Source organism: Athene cunicularia, assembly GCF_003259725.1.
Source record: "Athene cunicularia isolate RWA chromosome 4 unlocalized genomic scaffold, athCun1 chr4_part2, whole genome shotgun sequence".
NCBI lineage: Eukaryota > Metazoa > Chordata > Aves > Strigiformes > Strigidae > Athene > Athene cunicularia.
Window position 1 is genome coordinate 21,961,683 of NW_020799099.1, and position 8,023 is coordinate 21,969,705.

An 8,023-nucleotide genomic window follows, 5' to 3' on the forward strand; every position below is an offset into this window, starting at 1 on the left:
TTCCTGCAAACTGAAAAATACTGCACAAACACCTGTTGTGGCACTGGAGACTGCTATCTACTTCTGCAGTAGGGCACAATATTATCATCATACATACATTTTATACACGATATACCTTTCACACAATAAGAATTAAGATATCTTCTGTGCACTGTTCCACTATAAACTTGATGTGGTGATTAACTACAGTGATAATATCTTCACATTCATTATGCAACAAATGAGCTGATAATAATGAGAAGCTTTTCATGTTTTCTATCATATCCATAACTATCAAGTTGAGGTCTAGCTGTGAAAAGCATCTGGTTTGGTAGATATTATTGCCACATTATTAATATCCCATACAGAAAGTTAGTGTGATGACTATAAATTTGCTGAATAGTATCTGCATTCTTGAAAAAGTAATAAAAAGAAACCTCCTGATGTAAATTCAGAGCTTGCTTATATGTTTTAGAACCAGAGCAAACACTGATTCGATAAACTCTTTCTTCATTCTTATTAGCCCCTACTTGTGAATGCAAGAACACCTCACAAAGCAATGTCAACAAGGATGACTGCATCCTAAAAAAAACCCTAAATTATTGTTAAGCATCTGTCATTGCTTACTGTTTTCCACTCGTATACTAATTGCTCTGCCTCTTCATGCAGTTTGGCTTTGTAATTTTTAAAAGACAAACTAACTATTTAATTAATCAAATGATGGCTATTGCTAGGTAGAGATGGAGGGAACACTGCTGCCAAACCATTTATTTACCAAGTGAAGCAACTGCAGCACCTTACTCCACTAGCCATTGAACTTTGCAGAGAATGAGGTTAGCAATATGCTAGAGATGTTAATGTACAAACGTATGCCTACATACACACGCACAGATACAAAAGTGCAAAGATTACAGTATGAGATTTTTCAAGAGGGCATTTTTCTGCTTTTTCCTTCCTATTTCACTCTAAAAGTTACACAAGGCTTTTGTGGCAAATAGTTAAATCATTTCATGCAGTAGAGCAGCCTAGTTTACAACACTGAAATACAAGTGTTGACCTTATAGATTGCTACTGGAAGGATATTACAGGAATAAGATATTTCGTGAGCACCACACAGTGTATAAATCCAGCCTCCTAGTTATTGTAAAAAATAAGATGCTGAGTCAATGTATCACAGACTCACAATGGTTTGGGTTAGAAAGGACCATCTAGTTCCACCCCCCCTTCCACTAGCCCAGGTTGCTCAAAGCCCCGTCCAACCTGGCCTTGAGCACTGCCAGGGAGGGGGCAGCCACAACCTCTCTGGGTATCATAGAGAAGTACAGACAGATTCTTGTTAAACACGTTGCTTTTAAAAGTCTATCTCATGCCATGTGTAGTGTTATGAATGCCACGGTCAAGAATTAAATAATAAGAGGGAGGAAAGCAGCAGTGAAAAACTGCTCTATGTGTCTGTCAAAATGCAACAGCTGACCCTGAAATTAATCCTTTTCTTAAACAGCTTTTCTTTTCTATGCTTTAGAGCAGGTTTTTATTCTGCTGGAGGAGAGGCATTCAGTAAATCTACACACAAACACGCACTTTGAATGGTAAATTAGTCTCATAGTCATCTAGCCCATATTCTTGCCAAGACAGGACTGTCCTGTAGAGTGCAATTTACATTCCAGTTGAAAATTAACATATGCAACCTCTTTGACTCTTATGTCACACAGAGAGTAACAAATCTGGAAACAATCCGTTTCCAATTGCAACACAAAAAATACATACAGAAATGCTTAAGAAATAGACACTTTCCAAAAAGGGTACAAATGACCCCATTTCTACTAACAGGTTTCTTTCTTACTTGTCAGTACATTTTTTGCCAAACTATTGTTATTCCTCTTAATTATAAACTGTATTTTATCATTTTGGTAAAAGGACAACCCATGCTGTGCTAAAATTTGCTTTCCATATATTCAGGGCTATGGGCTCAAAGTCACTTTGTGATCACAGATGCTGAACACTTAAATTTGCAATTTTTTATAGAAGATAGTGACATATCATCTTAGTTCTTACTCATGTTAGAGAGAATAATTTCTACTTTCACAACTCATCATTTACATGTGTGTATATAAAAAAAAATAGACCCTCAGAATATAATTGATGAGTTAAAATTATTTCAAAAATTTCACTCAATAAATGCTGATCATAATGCCTGTATTTTGGAAAGGGCAAAAGGAGTGGAGAATAAGGAAAGCTTAATGTCATTCTACATGAGACACATCTATGACCAAAAAGGCCTCCTTTAAATTCCTTCAATTCTTTGCTGCAATTTGACTTCACGCTTTGTTTTTAATAACCCTACAGTTCTTCAGCAATATAAAGCTCTTAGAAAATTGTAACGCTGTCATATGAAATGCCTGTGAATTTACATTTCCCAAAGCCTCACTGCGAGTCAATTAAATGTAGTCAAGTTCTGCTAAAGAGTACTTTCCAGGGTGAAATATATGTCTGTAATTTTTTTTTTTTTAAATCAAGCCATAATTTCTCAATTTAAGACAGAAACTGTGTGAGGAATGAGGAACAGCTGTTTCTTCCATTGGCTTCTATTATCTTTGTGCTCTTAGAAGGAAAAATTAAAAGGTAAGAGTGCGGTAGCAGCTGAGCCATTTCCATAAATGGTGGGTGTGTCGGATACCTCTTTCAATCCAAATATTCCTTTCCCCTTGCCCACATTTGTAGACTTCCTAAGACAGTGCTATACCATAGGCTAATTACAAACCTGAGGCTGAGAACTTATTGCCTACCATTTAAAGAAATAACCATAGAAGAAATCAACAAAGCATCATGTCAACCTCCAGTTCCAAGTCCACAGATGCTATAAACTTAAATCACCCCAAGTTCACAAATATTTTTGAGAAACCAGCCTGACCTTTGATATTTTTAATGAAACCTAGAACCATGCATTTGTTTTACGTTATCTCCTATCAAGAACCACTTATAAAAAGCCATATGCAAGTGAATAATTATATTACACTTTAGAGATTAAGGAATATTAAGCAGATGTGCAATGACTTGCTCAGACACTCAGTAATTAGCCGCCTGTCAAAATTAGAAGAATCTAATAAAAAATATTCAAAGTGCCTGTCTTTATTTCTATCACTTAACACTTATAATCTTGGAACACTGATATTAAAATAACAGTAAGTATGCTATTATAACAGATCTCACTTTATCTGAAAATTTAATAGGAAAACAGGTTTGGTGGGGGTTTTTTGAAGAGGTTTTGGAGGGGAGACTGTGGGTTTTGGTTTGTTTTCTTGGGTTTGGGTTTTGGGGCTTTTTTGTTTAGTTGGGTTTTTTTAACTAAAGTGGCTGTAAACTGATAACAAAAATCTTGTGAGCATTATCTTAAAAATCATTCTAATTAGATTTGATATCCAGGAACTTAGGCAAAGACTTCTTTTAAGTTTTAACATCTTATTGAAATTTTTTTAAAAAAAAAAACAACAAACAAACAACAAAAAAAAAAGTAAATTGCAAGATGGAAAGTAGCTGTAGAAAACAAAAGTTAAAATTATACAGGAAAAGCCAGAAAAAATATTGTCTAAGCATATTCAAATTTATACACACAGTGTAGAGACTGGAAAATTAATTTTAAAAAATTCCATAAGTAATACTTCTAGAGGGATAAAAATTGTTACCATTGCATGATCTCTATGGATCAGTTCAAGTTTGTGAGAAGACAACCAAAGTGAGAAGCACTTTGACAGCAGCCAGTTGTAGCCAGCAGATCATTTTGAGAAAATGTTCTTATTAATGTTCAAAAGTGATAAAAAAGAACAAGAAAAACCCTCACTATCATAAAAAATAGATATGCTTTTTAGCAAAGGGCTATATAACCTAAAATAGTTCCAGTTACCAACATCCTAGGAACAGATCAAGGGTTTGAGTCAGCAAAACAGTACCTGTAAACAACGTGCATTTTATTTTTTGTCATATTTGATAAGTACCCAAGTGATGAATACATCACAAAGTGAGGAAACCCACACAAGAAGTGTAATTTTCATACTACTCCTGTAGTAACTTTTAGTATTAGCAACTGTCCCAGGTCACTAGTTTAAGAGAAGACATTTCTTATGAACTACTTCTGCAACTTTGAGAAAACAACCTCAGTAATCACTGTACATGGGAAATATGAACATTAAGGGAAATACAGAAATTATTTTACAAAGCAGAACAACACATGTTATGTTCAACACTAGAAATCAAAGCCTGCCCCCCTTTGCACTTAAATACTTCTGTGGATACATTTAGCTCCATTTTCCAGTTATTACAAATCTAGCTGTACTGAGGGAATCCAGCCTCCTCAGCCAGAAGACAGAGACTGGCAGAACAGCCCCCCCTCAACCCAGGAGGAGACAGTCAGTGACCTGCTGCACCACACAGACACACACAAGTCTATGGGACCAGGTGGGAGTCACCTGTGGGTATTGAAGGAGCTGGCTGGGGTGCTCGCCAAGCTGCTTTCCATCATTTACCAGCAGTCCTGGCTGACCGGGGAGGTCCTGACTGATTGGAAATTGGCCAGTGTGACGCCCATCTATAAGAAGGGTCAAAAGGATGATCCGGGAAATTCCAGGCCTCTCAGCTTGACTTTGGTGCCCAGGAAGCTGATGGAGCAGCTCATCCTGAGTGCCATCACACAACACATGCGGGACAACCAGATGCTCAAGCCCAGTCAGCATGGGTTTATGAAAGGCAGGTCCTGCCTGACAAACCTGATCTCCTTCTATGACAGGGCGACCTGCTTATTGGATGAGGGAAAGGCTGTGGATGTTGTTTACCTTGACTTCAGTAAGGCCTTTGACACCATTTCCCACAGCATTCTCCTGGCAAAACTGGCTGCTCGGGGCTTGGATGGGCACACGCTTTGCTGGGTAAAAAACTGGATGGCCGGGCCCAAAGAGTTGTGGTGAACGGAGTTAAATCCTGTTGGTGGCCGGTCACGAGTGGTGTCCCACAGGGCTGGGTTTTGGGGCCACTCCTGTTTAACATCTTTATTGATGATCTAGACGAGGGGATCGAGTGCACCCTCAGTCAGTTTGCAGATGACACCAAGTTGGGTGGGAGTGTTGATCTGCTCGAGGGCAGGGAGGCTCTGCAGAGAGACCTAGACAGGCTGGAGCCACGGGCTGAGGCCAACTGGAGGAGTTTCCATAAGGCCAAATGCCGGGGGCTGCCCTTGGGCCACAACAACCCCCAGCATGGCTACAGGCTTGGGGAGGAGTGGCTGGAGAGCTGCCAGTCAGAGAGGGACCTGGGAGGGGTTGATTGACAGCCCGATGAACAGGAGCCAGCAGTGTGCCCAGGTGGCCAAGAAGGCCAATGGCATCCTGGCTTGTGTCAGCAATAGCGTGGCCAGCAGGGACAGGGAATAAATCTGACCCCTGTACTCGGCACTGCTGAGGCCGCACCTCGATTCCTGTGTTCAGATTTGGGCCCCTCACTACAAAAAGGACATTGAATGACTCGAGCGTGTCCAGAGAAGGACAACGGAGCTGGTGCAGGGTCTGGGGCACAGGTCGTACGAGGAGCGGCTGAGGGAACTGGGGGTGTTTAGTCTGGAGAAGAGGAGGCTGAGAGGAGACCTCATCGCCCTCTACAGCTCCCTGAAAGGAGGTTGCAGAGAGCTGGGGATGAGCCTCTTGAACCAAGGAACAAGCGATAGGACAAGAGGGAATGGCCTCAATGACCTGGTCTAAACCTCAGGGAAGGTTTAGACTGGATATTAGGAAACATTTCTTTAGAGAAGGGTTTTTTAGGTGTTGGAATGGGCTGCCCAGGGAGGTGGTGGAGTCCCCATCCCTGGAGGTGTTTAAGAGTCGGGTCAACATAGCGCTGAGGGATCTGGTGTATTTGGGAACTGTCAGTGTTAGGTTAATGGTTGGACTGGATGATCTTCAATGTCCTTTCCAACCTAGTTGATTCTGTGATTCTGTAATCAAGTCCCTTTATGGTCTTGGAAAAGATGAGTAAACTTAGCTTACACCGATTTACCTGCAGGCCTGTCACATGTTTAGACATAAAGTTTAAAAATTTGTCTACAGGTTTTGAATCTTATTACTACTGTATAACTTAATTATTACTGTATCATTCTAACTATTACTGTATTATTACAAATTATTACAGAATACCTTGAGTATATTGTGGCACATTTTATCTTGGAGAGTGTTGAATTAATTTGTCAAATTATCCCACAAGATTATGCCAGAATTCTACCTAATAGAAATGCTTCTTGTGCTCATGACTCCTGGTACTTAATTTCCTCACTAGAGTTTAGTAAAAACCCTGCAAAATTAAGCTCTCTATAGGGATTTCCAAACAGATTGTTTCAAGCACAACTGGCTTCTTAGAGGTTTTTTTTAAAATATGTATTTCTCTTGCTGTCCTGTTTCCAAGCAAAAAGAGGATACCTAAACCTATATTTAATAGTGAAGGAAAAGGCATTTCTATGAATTAGGTTGCAGCTGCAGGCATGACTCCAAATCCCTTTTTTTAAAAGGGGGGGTATTTCTTTACTGAAGTCATGATTTCCCATGCTAGATCTTCACTGTACATTCATTTACTGTTTGTAACAAAGTGGTTTACTGTAAGATAAAATTCCTGAAGAAAAGGAAAACTATACTGCCCAGGATTTGAGAGCTATGTATATACTGCATAAAAACAGAGTATGTATACTAAACCAGCCCCTTAATGAAGAAGAATATTTACTGAAGAAATGGGACTCCAGCAAGTATTGACATCCAGATTTCTTTCATATCCTGTGTTCCAGATACAATGCAATGTGAATCTGTACTCAGATATGTAGCTCTAAAATCAAATTGTACGTTGCTATCCACAGTGTCATGAGCCAAATCCAGCTTCCATTCCCTTGAAAAAAAATTTAAAATATCAGAACTCAAAACCAGCTAATACTCTACAGATAAATAATTCATTGGACTAACAGGGCAAGCAAAAGTATTTTCCTGCTTCTTGAGTTGTAGAGGATTTTCTTTCAGTATTACCCTTCGAGACTTTAGTTATCCCAGTGAAACATGTCTTGATGGTTCCTTTTACAGGTTGAAATAAAATAAGCCTTGCAAAGCATCTTACACACCATTCACACATAAGCATTTCCACTTTTATCTTTTTTTCTCTTCCCCTCCCCCCCCTTTTCCTACTTAGAAAGGAATTGTCCAGGTACATATCTCACTTGAAACCATTGTGGCACTCTTAGTTCATGTATTACTTCTTATAGTTAATACATTTTTAAATACTTACTGCTTTCAATGAAAATGTCGCTGTATCTCATGTATTAAACACAACTGGATGTCCATTAATTATGCTTGTTGAAATAGTAGAAAGAGTAGAACCTTGAATCAAAAAAACAGCTGAATAGTTTTATAACAGTTAAAGTAAAATACGCAAATAAAAATGCATATAGGCCATGAAAAAGTCACATGAAATTGGTACTTCCAGTGCTTAATTTTTTCAGAAAGTTCTTAAGAACAAAATCAGCCCTCAAAAATGTTTTTTTCCTTTCTTTTGGGGTTTTTTTCTTGTAAGTACAGCACTAGGAACCAAAGACTGTTACTACTTGCTTCCTAGTCTGGTCTAGAGCTTTATTCTTCAGAAAGTGGTAACATACTTGTTAGCCATTGTAATATGTTGTATTTGGTCAGTCAGTATTCAAACCACTACTCAAGGAAAAGTTTAATTTTCATTCTACTTGTTTGTATGTAACTGTAACTTGTACATAGTGCAAAGGAACTTCTTTTGTCGATTTTTTTGTTTGTGAAAGAGAAGATTAAGTACAGGCCAGTTCTTTCAGTCTACAATTAACTATACATTTTCCTGGTTTTATTTAGCAAAATATCAGAGAGAGATCAGTCACTCATTCATCTTACAGTCTGTTTAAGAAATTAAAGGGGTTTTCTAATTTCAATTATAGGTACTCGGCCACCACTGATCAAAAACTTACCTAAACCAATTGAGAGTTTAATGACCCGTTGTTGGTCCAAGG